Source organism: Cetorhinus maximus, chromosome 20 (genome assembly GCF_964194155.1).
Source record: "Cetorhinus maximus chromosome 20, sCetMax3.hap1.1, whole genome shotgun sequence".
Taxonomy (NCBI): domain Eukaryota; kingdom Metazoa; phylum Chordata; class Chondrichthyes; order Lamniformes; family Cetorhinidae; genus Cetorhinus; species Cetorhinus maximus.
This window is the reverse complement of record NC_135898.1, coordinates 22,363,694-22,379,020: the sequence shown is the minus strand read 5'-3', so window position 1 is coordinate 22,379,020 and position 15,327 is coordinate 22,363,694.

The following is a 15,327-nucleotide window of genomic DNA, read 5'->3' as shown; positions in this document are numbered from 1 at the left end:
GGCTGCAGAGGAAAGAAAGATAGCAGTTAGCTCCGATATGCTTGGGTCACCATTAGACTTGCTGTGTGGTATGGCTGACAGAAGGGTGCAGCTAGCCTTAGCTGGCCTTGCCTGGTCATTGACAAGCTGAATCACTAACCTCTCCCCCCACACCCCCTCGCACCCACTGGCCTCTTCACACTCTCCCACCCACTGGGCCTGGGCAGACCAACCCCAACCACTGGGTAAGGTCAGGGAGACAGAAGCACAAGACAGAGGCTGGGAGTTTCCGGCCGGGCCGCGGGGGATGCGGTGGGCTGGCCAAAAGCCCATTCACTTCAGCGGAGCCGGACCGTCCCGTCGGTGGACACGGCCAGAAAATCCCTGCCCACATTCTGCATCCGTGGCCCCCGGCAGAGCTCCCACTACCAACAGAATGAGCTCCCCAGTGGCGGGAGCATTGTTAAACATCTGTAAAATGAATTTTGATGTGTTAGTAACAGGAAAGTGTGAGGTGATGAGGCAATATAGTCTCAATGGCACGATTATAAGGAGAGTGCCGGGGGCTAGAGTGACCTGGGGGTTCATGCGCATCGATCTTTGAAGGTGACAGGGTATATTGAGAGAGTGGTTAGTAAACCTTATGGGGTCTTGGGCTTCATAAATAGAGGGACTGAGTACAAAAGCAGGGACCTTATGCTGAACCTTTATACAGCTCTGGTTAGGCCACGACTAGAGTATTGCGTCTAGTTCTGGTCACCATACTTTAGGAAGGATGTGAGAGTCCTTGAGAGGGTGCGGAGGAGATTTACCAGAATAGGTCCAGGGATGAGGGGTTTTAGCTACAAGGTTGGGTCGGAGAAGCTGGGGTTGTTCTCCTTGGAGCAAAGGAGGTTGAGGGGAGATTTGATAGAGGTGGACAAGATTCTGACAGGTGTGGATAAGGTAGACAAAGGAAAGCTGTTCCCATTGGCGGATGGTGCAAGGACTAGGGGGACACAGATTTAAGGTTTTGGGTGAGAGATACAGGTGGGGGGATGTGAGAAAGAACTTTTTTATGCAGCGAGTGGGAATGAGCTGGAACTCGCTGCCCACGAGGGTGGGGGAAGCGGAGACGATGGATGATTTCAAAAGGGAATTGGATGGACACTTGAGGGAAATAAACTCACAGGGATACAGGGATAGAGTAGGGAGAATGGGACTGACTGAATTAACCTACAGAGAGCTGGCATAGACTCGATGGGCTGAATGCCCTCCTCCTGTGCTGTAATGACTCCAGGACTCTGTAACACTGTGATTCTCAAGGAGACAATCACCATTGAACTAATTAGCTCCCACTGGATAGTGGTACAACCCAACCTAGAGTCACAGAGCCGCAGGATACTGATTGATTCTTCCTACCACACTGCCTGGCCCACCCCAACACCCGCAACCCGCCCCCACCAAGACTTGAACTGGGTCACCATCAGGACAGGGTAGGGGGCAGGACGTTGTTTGCGAAGTGGACCAGGCCGCCCCCTAGGGAAGCCTGGAGAAACATGAGAACTGTGATTGCAGAATGACACAGCAGAGGGAGAGGCCATTCGGCCCATTGTGCCTGTGCTGCCCCTTTGAAAGAACCAGTCCCAGCCGCACCCCACCCCCACTCTCGTCCCAAATCCCTTGCAAATTTGTCCCACTGTAAGCACTCATGCGATTCCCTTTCGAAAGCATCTGAATCTGCTTCCAGCAACCTTTCAGGCAGCCCCTCCCAGATCACCATTTGTCATCAGATCGCCTCATGATTGGGCTTTTAGTTACTTTCCTGTCACATTTTCATGCCTTTTCAAATGGCTTTTGCCGCTGAGTGTAGATGGCCACCAAGGGAGACACTTTAACTGAGAAACAAAGGTTGCTGCCTCATGACTGTGTTGTTAACTGAGGTAATTCAGGCCCGTCTCTCTCGTCCTTAGCGTCAGTGAGTACTCCCGTCAAACAGCCTTTTCCCATTTCAAGAGAAAAGCACATAGGAGTGTACAAAACAGGAGCAGGTGTAGGTCATTCGGCCCCTCAAGCCTGGTCCGCCATTCAATATGATCATGGCTGATCTGACTGTGACCTTAACTCCACGTTCCTGTCTGTCCCCTGTCAATTCCCCTGTTGATCAAAAATCTCTAACTCAGCCTTGAGTATATTCAATGACCCAGCCCCCACTTCGCTCCGGGGAAGAGAGTTCCACAGACGAAAGGCCCTCTAAGAGAAGAAATTCCTCCTCATCTCCATCTTAAATGGATGACCCCTTATTTTGAAACTGTGCCCCCTAGTTCTAGACTCCCCCTCGAGAGGAAACATCCTCTTGGCATCTGCCCTGTCAAGCTCCCTCGGAATCTTAAATATTTCAATAAGATCACCTCTCATTTTTCTAAACTCCAATGAGTACAGGCCCAACCTGCTCAACCTTTCCTCGTAAAACAAACCCCTTCATCTCAGGAATTAGCCGAGTGAGCATCCTCGGAGCTGTCTCTAGCGCAGGCTCCTTAAATAAGGAGGCCAAAACTGTGCACAGCACTGTAGGTGTGAAAATTTTAAGGGCTTAAGAATGAGTCGGAGTCGCAGTGTTCTAAGGGTAGAGGAAGTGGGGGAGGAACGGTTTGAGAAACCTTTTGAGGCACACTTAGGGATCAAAATAGCCAAATCGAGATGGAGTGACTGAAATCAGGAGATTACTGGATGCAGCGCGAGCGACAGGTCTTCCACAATCTGGGTGCAAGACTCAGGCCTTGGACACAGGCTTGGGTTTTGGAGGAAGCTGGGATAGTGCGGAGGGATGCGGTGGCGGGGGGTGGGAGGGGAAAGAGGGGTCGCCATGGCGATGGAATGGTTCCGGCACGGAAGGAGGCCGCTTCGGCCCTCCACGTCGGCGCCGGCCTTCTGTACGGGCAGCCCCGCCCACTCGCGGGCCTGCAAAGGCTTTCCGCTTCAGAGGGAAGGAGGACGCGGAGGGCAGCCCAAGCGGGATTCGAAGCACCAAAGGAGACGAGGGGGAGTTCGTGAGGGGCCCACGCGTCTCCCGTCAGCATTCAGCGTTTTAATAACAGATACTGAGAAGAGGCTGGAGTGGAACAAAGGCCAGTCTCACAGCAAACACAGAGCCAAACAATAATCAAATTGTTTTCGGCTAAATAAAAAACCGCTGAAGCATCAGAATTCGTGGCCCTATGCCCCTGAGACCATCCAGCAATCCATTTCAGTTTATAATTGCTGCCCGGGGATTCCTTTATCCAATTCGTTCCAGGAGATGCGAGTGGCACCAGCTGGGCCAGCATTTGGTGCCCATCCCTAATTGCCCCTCGAGCAGGTGGTGGTGGGCCGCCTTCTTGAACCGCTGCAGTCCCGCAGCGCTGTGGGGGAGGGAGTTCCGGGGCTTTGACCCAGCGGCAGTGAAGGAACGGCAAAATAGTTTGAAGGCAGGGTGCTGTCTGCGCAAACCCCTCCGGGGGTGGGGGGGAGGCGTTCCCCCTGGAGGGGTTTGCGCAGACAGCACCCTGCCCCCCCCACCCCACAAACTCCCAGAAACAACCTGTTTCTCACCCTCAAGAGGGAGATGCACTTTGATTATCCAACTGTCATGTGCTTCAAAGTTCCAACAAGCCACTTGCAACCTTCAGGCCTCGCTACTGGAAGTTCGGGCCCTTTTAGGCTGCAGTTCCACAGAGTAGGAGCCCCCACCCCGCTCTCTCTCGTTCCAGCCCATTCCTCATCTGCCTGCCCAGAGACATCAGGCGGGCTATTCCTGAGGAGTGACGTTGGGGACCGCATTCCTCAGAGTTGTGACTGATATCAGTTTTCTCGTGTGAACATTGACTGAGGCTTCAATGGGCCCTCTAGGCCTCTCTCTGCTAGGCCCAGCTGGGAGGCCTTTTGAAGGCCTCGCTTACCTAGAGTTTCGACAGAGCGTTCGTTATTCAGTTGGATGTCTGGAGATGACGTAGCCCCAGGTCACTGGTTTACCCTCAATTAACCCAAAATATCACCTTAGAGCAAAGGGTAAAGGGCACTTTGCAGTTTCGGGAAAACTCACACCTCATTATCACTAACAATCACCTGGGGACTGCACAGCCCAACTTCAAAGAGAATGATACAAAGGCCATTTGGATCTGATAACCCAGGGGTTGCTAGCAGGAGGCAGAGGGTCTGCTAAGACAAAAGGCCCCTCAAGCATTCCTTTCAGCTCATTATGGCTGGGACATCTAGCAGTCTTTGAGACTCAGCCCAGTTCCAGATGATGGATACAAATCCTTTGTTGAAGATCGGGTGGAGAGGTAGAGGTCATGTGACCTAGGCCTCTGGCTTGTGAAACAAGTAATATTGCCTTGCTGAACTGTACAGCTCAGTCTGCTCTTTAACATCTGATGAGCAGCCACACAGAAAGGAGCTCCAGCCAGGCTGGACAACTGGCCCCATCTACACTGCTTCTGTTGGAAGTTCTGTACCATCACCTACAAGACTGATTCATCTCTGCGTGACTATCTTATCTTGTGAAATCAACACCACCAGAAAAGTAAATTATACAGCATTGGTTTTCAGCCTGCTGACCTCGGTGAAGGAATACCTCATTGGACTTTGATGCTAGACTCTGGAAATCACATGAACCAATATTTACTTTCTCTATGGCCTCTGTAGTGTAAAACCTTCTTTTATCCATTCCCCTCTTTACAGTCTGAATGTGGAGGTGACATTGTGAACCCTTCTCTTGCACTTTGAGTGTGTGCAAATAAAATAACCCTTTGAATTCATCCTATCTCGAGTTTTCTGAGCAGGTTTTTAATGGAAAATTGGATTGCACCAAAACCGAGGGGTTGGGAGAAACGCCACGGCTTATTTAGGGGGAAGCAGTAAGTTTAAGACCTGGAATGCACTGCCCGAAAGGATAGTGAAACCTGAGCTATGAAAAAAAGGAAAAGGGAGTTTGGGACCATTTGGACAAATTTCAAAGAGCCAGCACAGGCATAATGGGTTGAATGGTCTCCGTCTGAAGAATGGCTGATACATTTTCCCACTTAATAACAGTCCCTTCCGATGCATTTGTTCTGGAAGCGCTGTGAAATGTTGGCAAGATGTCTGGGGCCCACACACAGGATGGTATTTAATGATCTACTGTTGGCAGGTTTGAAGGCGGAGGGGGCTTGTAAAATCTAGCATGCGGGCTGGCCTGCCACTTACCTGCCCACCCCCAATCTGCCTCCTAGATGGTCGTTGGCCTGCCCGAAACTGATTGGTCTTCCAGAGTTGTCCATAACCAAGTGTTGCAGACTGGCACAGTCCGTGGTCCAGGACCACGTGCTGAGGGGCACGGTCATGAAGCTATTAATGTATAACATTATTGGAAATTTAAAGAAAAATAGAGGTTTAGTCTGTGGGTGTGTCTTAATTTGTTTAAAGCCAGATAGTCTGGGTGCTTTGATGTGCACTAGTTTTGAGATATGAGAGGTAGAACGCATTTGCATTTTGTTGAAATAGAGCATTCAAGAAGTGGAGTGAAATCTGGCACCTAGCTAGCAGAGACCAAGCAATGTTTATATTTCTAATAAAATTGGTGCAATGAAAGGGGTTTTATTGTTAGAAGAGGTGGAGTTCAAAGGGGCTGGTGATACAATGAGAATTTACATTCAATGTTGGGTATAACCGATAGAATTTCCATGTGTGCAGGGCAGAGGCAATGTAAGATCAAAGCCTGTAAGCCTACCACTGTGTCTGCAAAGGAACCAAAGTGAAAGGAACCTCATTTTGAATTGTAAGGGGAACGTGCTTTGTCTGGTGTCTGCTTAAAGTCTATGGGTTGCTGTTACCTTAATGGAGATTATTTTGGGAATTTGTTAAAAGTTATGATAGTAGTAACTTGTAGCCATGTGTATATATTTAACTTGTGTAAATTACTAAATATCTCATGTAGTTTGATATAAAAAAGAACCTTTTGCGAACTGGTAGTCTGATTCCTGAATTTAGAGCTGCATCTCAAACATACCACTTATGACAGTTATTTAACGTTTCCCTCTGGGATTTTTAAATAACTCAGCTTTACCAACTGCTGGGTCGTAACAGGCACATTTAAGCTTGGGGCAGCCGCCTCAGAGGCGCAGCGGGGAAAGGCCTTTTGGTTATTGTACATCGAGGGGCTGGAAACTATGCAGAAATCCTCAGGGCAGCACTCGCCAGTAAATGCTTCACAGTGGGTAGTGGATAGCGTGCCCGTCTCTGAATCCAGGTTCAAGTCCCACTCCTGCCCTTCAGAACAAAAACCAAGGCTGACACTCCAGGGGAGTGCTGAGGGAGTGCAGCGCTGTCAGAGGTGCTGTCTTTCGTGTTAGACATTCAGCCACGACTGCCCGTTCAGATAGGTTTGCAAAATCCTACGACCAATGGGCGCTGAATTCTTGAGGGGGTGGTTGAGGGTTGGGTCGGGCAGGAAATGGCGGGGGCTGATTGCAAGTGCACTATAGCGGGAGGTGGAGCGACACAGTGCTCCACTTGGAGGTGAAAAATGCAGGGGAAAGCGCAGATGGTGACCAAAACTATGTGGTGTCGACTTGGGAAAGGCTGCTGAAGGGAGGGTCATGAACAATGAAGGTGCTGAGATTTAGGGAGATTATAAGGCCTGTGGTCAAATTAACAGTTGCAATAGCTCACTAACATGCAAGCCACCATCATGTGGAAATTTGACTGGGATGTGATTTTCCTGGTTACAGGTTAGCTCATCCCTGGGCTTTGGCCCACGTGTTGCGCGTTCCCAGTTTTGAAAAATTGGTTTCAAAAGCTTGGGCAACAATTGATTGCCAGAGGAAAGGGGTTGTATGTATCCCGGGGAAGTGTGTCGAAATCGAAACATAGCTTATGTTAATGATGTACACTGGCTCCCAAGCAACTGTTACTATCTGCGGGTAAACAGGATAACACTCGCCTGAGCATGGAACTCCTGCCCCACCCTAGCTCAATGTCCCTGTGGCACATTAAATTATCCCTCTGTTGTAATCCTGAGCATTTTACTGGGTGTAGCTTTGACACGGGCTGCCTTCAGTGCTCAGCGAAGAGTTTCAATTTCAGGCTGTGTCAGCATCGGGACTCAGAGCAAAGTTCATTCGATACTACCGCCATCAAACACTCCCAGGACAGAGACAGCTCGGGGTTAGATACAGAGTAAAGCTCCCTCTACACTGTCCACATCAAACACTCCCAGGACAGGTACAGCACGGGGTTAGATACAGAGTAAAGCTCCCTCTACACTGTCCACATCAAACACTCCCAGGACAGGTACAGCACGGGGTTAGATACAGAGTAAAGCTCCCTCTACACTGTCCTCATCAAACACTCCCAGGACAGGTACAGCACGGGGTTAGATACAGAGTAAAGCTCCCTCTTCACTGTCCACATCAAACACTCCCAGGACAGCTACAGCATAAAGCTCCCTCCAATCTGTGCCAACAAGATGCCCATTTACTAGTCCATTTCACACTCCTTTTTTGCCCCCATCCCTCTGACATTCCCAATTCACTCTCACTCATTCACTTTTCCAGAGCCACTTCTCCTGATTCAGGGTCATGGGGAGTCGGGAGTCTATCCTGACAGGCAACAGACACTCACCAGGTACACCCCGGATGGGAGGCCAGTCCGTCACAGGGCACACGCTCAGACACACACACACACACACAAAGGGGCAGTTTAACCGTAGCCAATCCACCAGCACGTCTTTGGACGGTGGGGGTGGGGAACCTGCATAAACCCACGCAGACAGGGGGGGAGCGTGCAAACTCCACACCCGAGGTCAGAATCAAACCTGGGTCCCTGGGGCTGTGAGGCACCTTGCCTTCAGCTGCACTAAGATGGAGGCGGTGGGGGGGGTGGGGATGGCTTTGGAGGGGCGACGAATAAGATTGTCAAACACCAACACAACAAGCCTTCAGGCAAGGGCAGATTCAAAGTACGCTTGGATAAAAGAGAGAGAGAGAGAGAGAGAGAGAGTCAGGCAATGTGAGTGGACATCGATTTTCCTGTTTAAAGCCCAAAGCCAAGCCCCTTGCTCCTGGACGAGCCAAGTTAGCAGAGAAACACCCTCAGTCCCCGCGTGGTGAAGGGTGAGTCATCTATAATCACGGCCAGCAACAAAGGCTGAAACAGTGAATTCAGGCAGTCACCATTCAAATGGAAATGTGTTTACTTCCCTCGATATAAAGTCTACATTCATTCAGCTCCCCTCCCAATTGACCCTGAGATATCACAGTACTGATGCTCAGCACATAGTGCAGCTCTGCTTTTTCATGTCGACACTCATGCCAGACGCAGCTCGGGGAATAGTCCCTGATGCCCTGTCCTCCTTCACAAACTGCGACCCATCCAGAACACCAGCATCCTCTTCCGCACTTTTGTACTGTATGCCCTTTGCAATGCAGCCCAGTGCTCCAATTGCCTTATAAGCCCTTGCTGCACCTACGTGCTAACGTTTTGCGATCCATGTACAAAGACACCCACATCCCTCTGTTCAGAGTCCTGCAGCCTCCCCCCATTTAAATAATATTCTGTTTTGCTCTTCTTCCTACCAAAGTGGACACATTTTCCCACATTATATAACATCTGCCAAATTTTTGCTCACTCACTCACCCTATCTATGCCCCTTTGCAAACTCTTTGTATCCTCCTTACAGCTTACTCTCCCACCTATCTTTGTATTGTCAGTAAGTTTGGCTAGAATGCAGTCAGTCCCTTCTGCCCTACTCCCCCTCCTAAAATCCTGCCACCTCAGTACCGTCCTGGCTCTCTGATTCTGGGCCTACTTTTCTTCGTCAGTCTCCTTAGACTACCAGTGGGCATCAAGTGCGGTGTGCAAACTCGTGATGGCACGATGGCCGCACATCAGTGCCCGTTTTTCCCCATCTCCACGGGGAGGAATGCCAGAATTTGCACTAGGCCGTGATGCCACACTCAAAGAGGGTGGATTACCGAAAGGCCTCAGGCCTACGGAGTATTGTTTGGGAGAGCCTGTCTGAGGCAGGGTTCTGAAAGGGATGTTTCACGATTAAAATAAAACTCTTCAACATTGAGCCCAGGGGGGTGGATTACTGGCCTGCATCCAGCTTGAAGGCAAAGAAAAAGCAACTCACTAAATTGCAGGGGACCGCATGCACAAACAATGCAGACTTAGCCACAAGTGGAGCCTTTAATACCAGTCACAGTGCAACATGTCAACAACAGTTACTTTCAATCTGTCGACGCAACAGGCTGCCCGTGACTAAACTTTGACAGTGTCTGCATGTGTTGCACGCACACTCCTGCAGCTCAGAAGGGGGCCATTCAGCCCATCGCGCCCATTCTGGCTCTTTCAAAGAGATACCTGGTTAGTCCGGCGAGCGCATCACTTGGACAATGAAAGCCTCAGGCCCAGCAAGAGTAGATAGCCCTGCTCACATGGACAGTGAGGGGACCGGCAATCAAGCCAGACACTTCGCTTTGGCCCAAATATTTCCTCTTTGGCTTCTTGTTGGAGTAATTTGTGTGAGGAACAGGTGAGGTTAGCTACGAAGTAGTAACATGAGCAATGTTTGCCACTAACAGGGTGCTGCCGTCAAAAATACACTCTGTCTCTCACACAAATGAGTGATGTGGTTTATGAATTTCAGTGCCAGTGTGACGCTAGGTATGTAGGCTGTACATCCCAAAGACTGGCGGATTGTATCAAACAACATGTCCCAGCCGCTGTTCACAACAGACAATGTACAGACTGTACCCAACCAGCCTGTGCTTGCAAAACTCAAAACACAGTGTCCAACATTCAATGTGATTCCACAATTGGACAACATTTTCTAAATAATCCTCAATGTGCTAAGAATTACGCTGACAACCAGTTTAAGATTGTCAGTCGGGCTTGCAATGTGGTGCATTTGTGTGTACTGGAAGCTACATATATTAATACACAGGGCCCTGTTCTTTGCAGACAGAAAGAACATGTACGCACATTGCGCCTGTTTCAGCTAAACAAAATAAGTGACATTATTCGCTGGTTCATTCTTCAGGGCAATGCTTTAACCAATCAGAGTCAAGCTGTCTGGTTTAAATTCCAAACAATGCTTGGCAGTTAACTGTCAGTCACCATCAACTGGTGCGTTCTCCATGGCAATGCCTCTGCCAATCAGATTCCACTTGCTAACCAATCAGCACTCTCTTCTCATACAGCCCCCTTTTTTTGGTGTTCTTGCGAAATGTTCTGAAGAGTACAAGATGAAAAGCTTCGACAAAAATGTCCCTTTTTTTTCAGCAATACTCAAATTCTGCACCACCAAACGACTGGGAGTAATTTATAATGACTGGTGTCATTATGGATTTGCACACTTCCCTTTCACCTGAACTCTCTGGGCATCGCTGAAAAAGAAGAGACATGCTGTTGAAGTTTTGCGTCTTGCACTCATCAGGACAGATGCAAATTTCTAATTTTCGGTGACAGCGCAATGCCAGGCGTGGAGGCCATACATCCCAATGACTGGCAGATCACAGCAAACAGCACATCCCTTCAGCAGTTCGCAACAGGCAGAGTACTGACCATACTCAGCCAACCCGCGTTTGCAAAACTCGGAACATAATGTCTAACGTTAGACGTGATTCCGCAATTGGACAGCACTTGCTGAACCACCCCGAGTGTGCCAAGAAATATACTAACAACCAATTTAAGATTATCAGTCAAGCTCGTAGTGTGGCTCATCTATGCTTGCTGGGAGCTACATATATTCATAGGTAGGGGCCTGTCCTCTGCAGGCAAAAGGAACATGTCCAGGCATTGAGCTGTTTTGAATTAAACAAAAGTATGGGGAACAATAGTTCCCTGGTGCATTCTCCATGGCAATGACCCGACCAGAGTTGGCTTGCCAAACAATCAGTGCTCTTTTATCCTGCAGTATAAATTGTTGCTCCTTTGAAATTTGGCATTCTTGCATTTGTCCTGATTTATCCAGAAAAGCTGCGACAGCATGTCCCTTTTTACAACAATATTCAAGTTCTATGTGACTGAGCGGCCGTCTCCAGGAGTCATTAAAAAAATTTAGGAGTGAGCTTTATAAGCAGAAAGGGCTCAGAAGTAGGTCAACCTGATTAAAATGGTCAAACTATTTCTGTAAGATACAGCAAAATAGCCATATTTGGATGAGCGACGCATGGCCTAGCTAGGCCTCGGTTTGAACCCATGCCCAGAGAGTGATCTCCTCTCCCTTTCTTGGCTCTGAAAATTAGTTTCAAGCGACCTGCCTCTCTTTTGCATACAAATTCAAGGAGAAAGTGGTGCCAAACTTTGCCACGAATTAGCAGCAAAGCTGTCAATGTCTCGGAGAGAGGCGTGTGAGGCCAGCCAGCGTGGGAAATAGAGACTGCGGCCTGGCAGGAGGGGGAAACAGTGCGTTCGCGCTTTCTGGAGAGGGAGGAGGGAAGGCTTCGTGTGCAGCTACAGGCCGTGCTGTCGCCAACCTGGGAACGGGCGTTGGAGTCGGGGATCCCACACCCTTGGAATGCTGTCGCCAGGCCGGGAAGCACGCCTTTCAAATTAATGCAGAAATGGCTTCCATCAAGCCAGCAATAATCAAGATAATTCACCCCAAACACTTTACAGCCCCTCCCCCAATGGTAACACGCCACAACCTGTGGTCATTGAGACCCACAGGTCAGGAAGATCCCAGTGTCAACCCTGGGCTGCTGGGCATCAGCTTGACACCAAAGTCCAGGACAGAAGAAAACAACAATTAGCTCCCATGCAGTAGTGAGGGAGCACTTCCAGAGGGTCAGTGCAGAGGGAGTGCCGCACTGTCGGAGGGTCAGTGCAGAGGGAGTGCCGCACTGTCGGAGGGTCAGTGCAGAGGGAGTGCCGCACTGTCGGAGGGTCAGTGCAGAGGGAGTGCCGCACTGTCGGAGGGTCAGTGCAGAGGGAGTGCCGCACTGTCGGAGGGTCAGTGCAGAGGGAGTGCCGCACTGTCGGAGGGTCAGTGCAGAGGGAGTGCCGCACTGTCGGAGGGTCAGTGCAGAGGGAGTGCCGCACTGTCGGAGGGTCAGTGCAGAGGGAGTGCCGCACTGTCGGAGGGTCAGTGCAGAGGGAGTGCCGCACTGTCGGAGGGTCAGTGCAGAGGGAGTGCCGCACTTCCAGAGGATTATCACTGAGGGAGTGCTGCACTGTCAGGGGGTCAGTACAGAGGGAGTGCTGCACTGTCAGGGGGTCAGTACTGAGGGAGTGCTGCATTGTCAGAGGGTCAGTACTGAGGGAGTGCTGCATTGTCAGAGGGTCAGTACTGAGGGAGTGCTGCACTGTCAGAGGGTCAGTACTGCGGGGGGTGCTGCACTGTCAGAGGGTCAGTACTGCGGGAGTGCTGCACTGTCAGAGGGTCAGTACTGCGGGGGTGCTGCACGGTCAGAGGGTCAGTACTGAGGGAGTGCTGCACGGTCAGAGGGTTATTGATGAGCGACAAACTGCGGTCCATTCGGACATTTAGAAACTGCTGGTGCTAAGTAAAGATGAGCAGGGAAGTTCTCCCCAGTGTCCTGGCCAATAATTATCCCTCAGTCAACAACTAGAATTGATTATCTGTGCGATGGTCAGCTTGTTGGTTGTGGGAGCTTGCTGTGCGCAAACTGCCCACAGCGTTTCCTCTATTGCAGCAGTGACCACACTTGAAAAACGTACTTCATTGACTGTAGAGCACTTTGGGATGCCCTGTGATTGGAAAGATCTTTGAAATGCAAGTTGTGACTCTGTGAAGTCGGGATGTCAAACAAGGCCCCTTCACAGAACGCAAGGATGTCCAGAACGGTAAACAATTTGGATACCAAACCCCTGAAATGCTCACTGTGGAACGCAGTTCCGTGAGGAGGAGGGCTCTGTTGTGAGTTGCTGATAGCTGTGGCATGAGATGGTGAGTCAATTAAAATGTCCAGTTCTCCAAAGTGATCTGCAAACACAGACACCCTGTCCTCCTTGTTTCCCTGCGTGTTTACCATCCTCGCAGCCTCAAGTGCTCTGTTATTCTTTCTGCTCAAATATCTTGTCTGTAACCTTGGTGGGAGCAGTACGGCATCACAGGCTGAGTCAGCATTACATTGAGAGAGTGAGAGAGAGGGGGAGGGATCTGGAAGGTTCTGCCTGAGAGAGTGTGGTGGAGGCAGATTCAATGCAGGGAAATGAATTCCAGGACTACATGTTAAAGGTGGGGGGGTGGGGGGGGGGGGGGGGGGGGTGGAGAGAGCGACTAGAAACCAGCATGTACATAATGGGCTGAAGGGCCTCCTTCTGAGCTGTAACCATTCTATAATGCCACCATTTTACTCTTAAAGCTGTTAGTAATATGTGGTGTTAATGATGCTGAAACAGATTAAAAATGGCGGCAGAGTTGGTAAAGCAGCCTGAACGCCCTATCGCGAAAGATGCTGGTCGTGTTGTAGCCGAGGACTTTTCCCAGGGTTGCTTAACAGCTTCAGGAATTAAACTACCAGCTGCTGCCCGCGGTTTCATGTTGGGCTTCGAGAGCACGTTAAGGCAGGCTTCTGGCCTAACCAGGCCCTGCATGACCTCTCACCTTGGGGCCCAGTGCAGGGTCTCAGCTGAGCTACGGATGGACGGATGAAAAGATGCAGCATGAAAGGAAAAAAAGGAGTGAACTCAGACTGAACGCAGCTCAGCTTTGGGAGGGCGAGGGGGTTCATTACTCAGATACATTGCTGGTCTCGCAAGAAGGGGCCTGGCTGGAAGACGCGCAGTTGGGATTGCGGCTTCAAGTGACGCAACACATATCGCCTTGTGTGGAGCGTTTTAAAGGAGAGAGAGAGAGAGAGACGGAGAGGTGCATAGGGAGGGAATTCCAGAGCTTGGGGCCCAGGCAGCTGAAGGCATGGCCGCTAATGGTGGAGAGATTAAAATCAGGGGATGCCCAAGACGCCGGAATTAGAGGAGCGCAGAGATCTCGGAGGCTTGTGAGGCTGGAGGAGATTACAGAGATAGGGAGGGGTGAGGCCAAAGAGGGATTCGAAAACAAGGAATTTAAAATTGAGGTGTTGCCAGGCCAGGAACCGATGTAGGTGACTTAGCACAGGCGTGATGGGTGAATGGGACGTGGTACGGGGCAAGGGCAGCTTGTATTATTTGTCTCCCTGGCTACTTAGCATTCAGCATGGAACATCAAACAGCCTCTCCCTCAACCTCTCCAAAGGGCCCCTAGCTCATTGTACGAGAGCTCCCACATCATGAGTGCCGATTCCAAGAATGCACTCTGCTCCCAGACCTGTTTAATGACAGTGGCTTGCCTCATCTCAGTGGGTTATCTCGGCGCTCTGACCTTGGCACGTCACCTGCGTAAGAAAGCAGCCCACTGAACCCCCGAGTTGCAACACATCCCAGTTGGTGTTTAAAGAAACAACACCATGCTTTCTTGTTCCAGGCACTCAACAACAACAACTTGCATTGAAATAGTGCCGTAGGCAGCGTAAAATGTTTCCCGGGAGTGTTATCAAAGCAATATTGGACACTGAGCCATATTTGGAGGGCCTGGGGGTGTTTAAGGAGTGTCTAAACAGAGAGAGGGAGGGAGCGAGAGAGAGAGAGCGAGAGAGGAGAGATAGAGGGAGAGTGAGGAGAAAAAGAAGACAGAGGGAGATAGACAGAGACGAAGGGGAGCAGAGAGAGAGAGCAGGGGGACTGAGTGACAGAGAGAGAGAGAGAGATTGAGAGGAAGAAACAGAGACTGAGACAGAGAGAGACAGAGAGGGGGAGAGAGAGAGAGGGAGAGGAGAGTGAGGAGAGGGAGAGAAGAGAGAGACGGAGTGAGATAGAGATTAGAGACTGAGAAAGGAGGGACAGAGAGAGGCGTGTGAGACGAGAGAGAGAGGAGTATGAGAGGAGAGAGGAGAGAGATAGAGAGGATAGAGAGGATAGAGAGAGATGGGAGACAGACAGAGAGTGAAAGGAAAAAGAGACAGAGACTGAGACAGAGAGAGAGAGAGAGAAAGAGAGAGACAGAGAGAGAGAGGACAGAGGAGAGGAGAGAGACAGAGAGGAGAGACAGAAAGAGAGACAGAGAGATCGAGAGCAGGCAGAGAGGAGAGAGGAGAGGGAGATAAAGAGAGAGACAGAGAGAGGAGAGAGAGATAAAGAGAGAGACAGAGAGAGGAGAGAGAAATAAAGAGAGAGACAGAGAGAGGAGAGAGACAGAGGAAAGAGAGAGATAACAAGAGAGGTGAGAGAGAGGTGAGAGAGAGGTGAGAGAGAGGTGAGAGAGAGGTGAGAGAGAGGAGAGAGGAGAGAGAGAGGTGAGAGAGAGGAGAGAGAGAGGAGAGAGAGAGAGGAGAGAGAGAGGAGAGA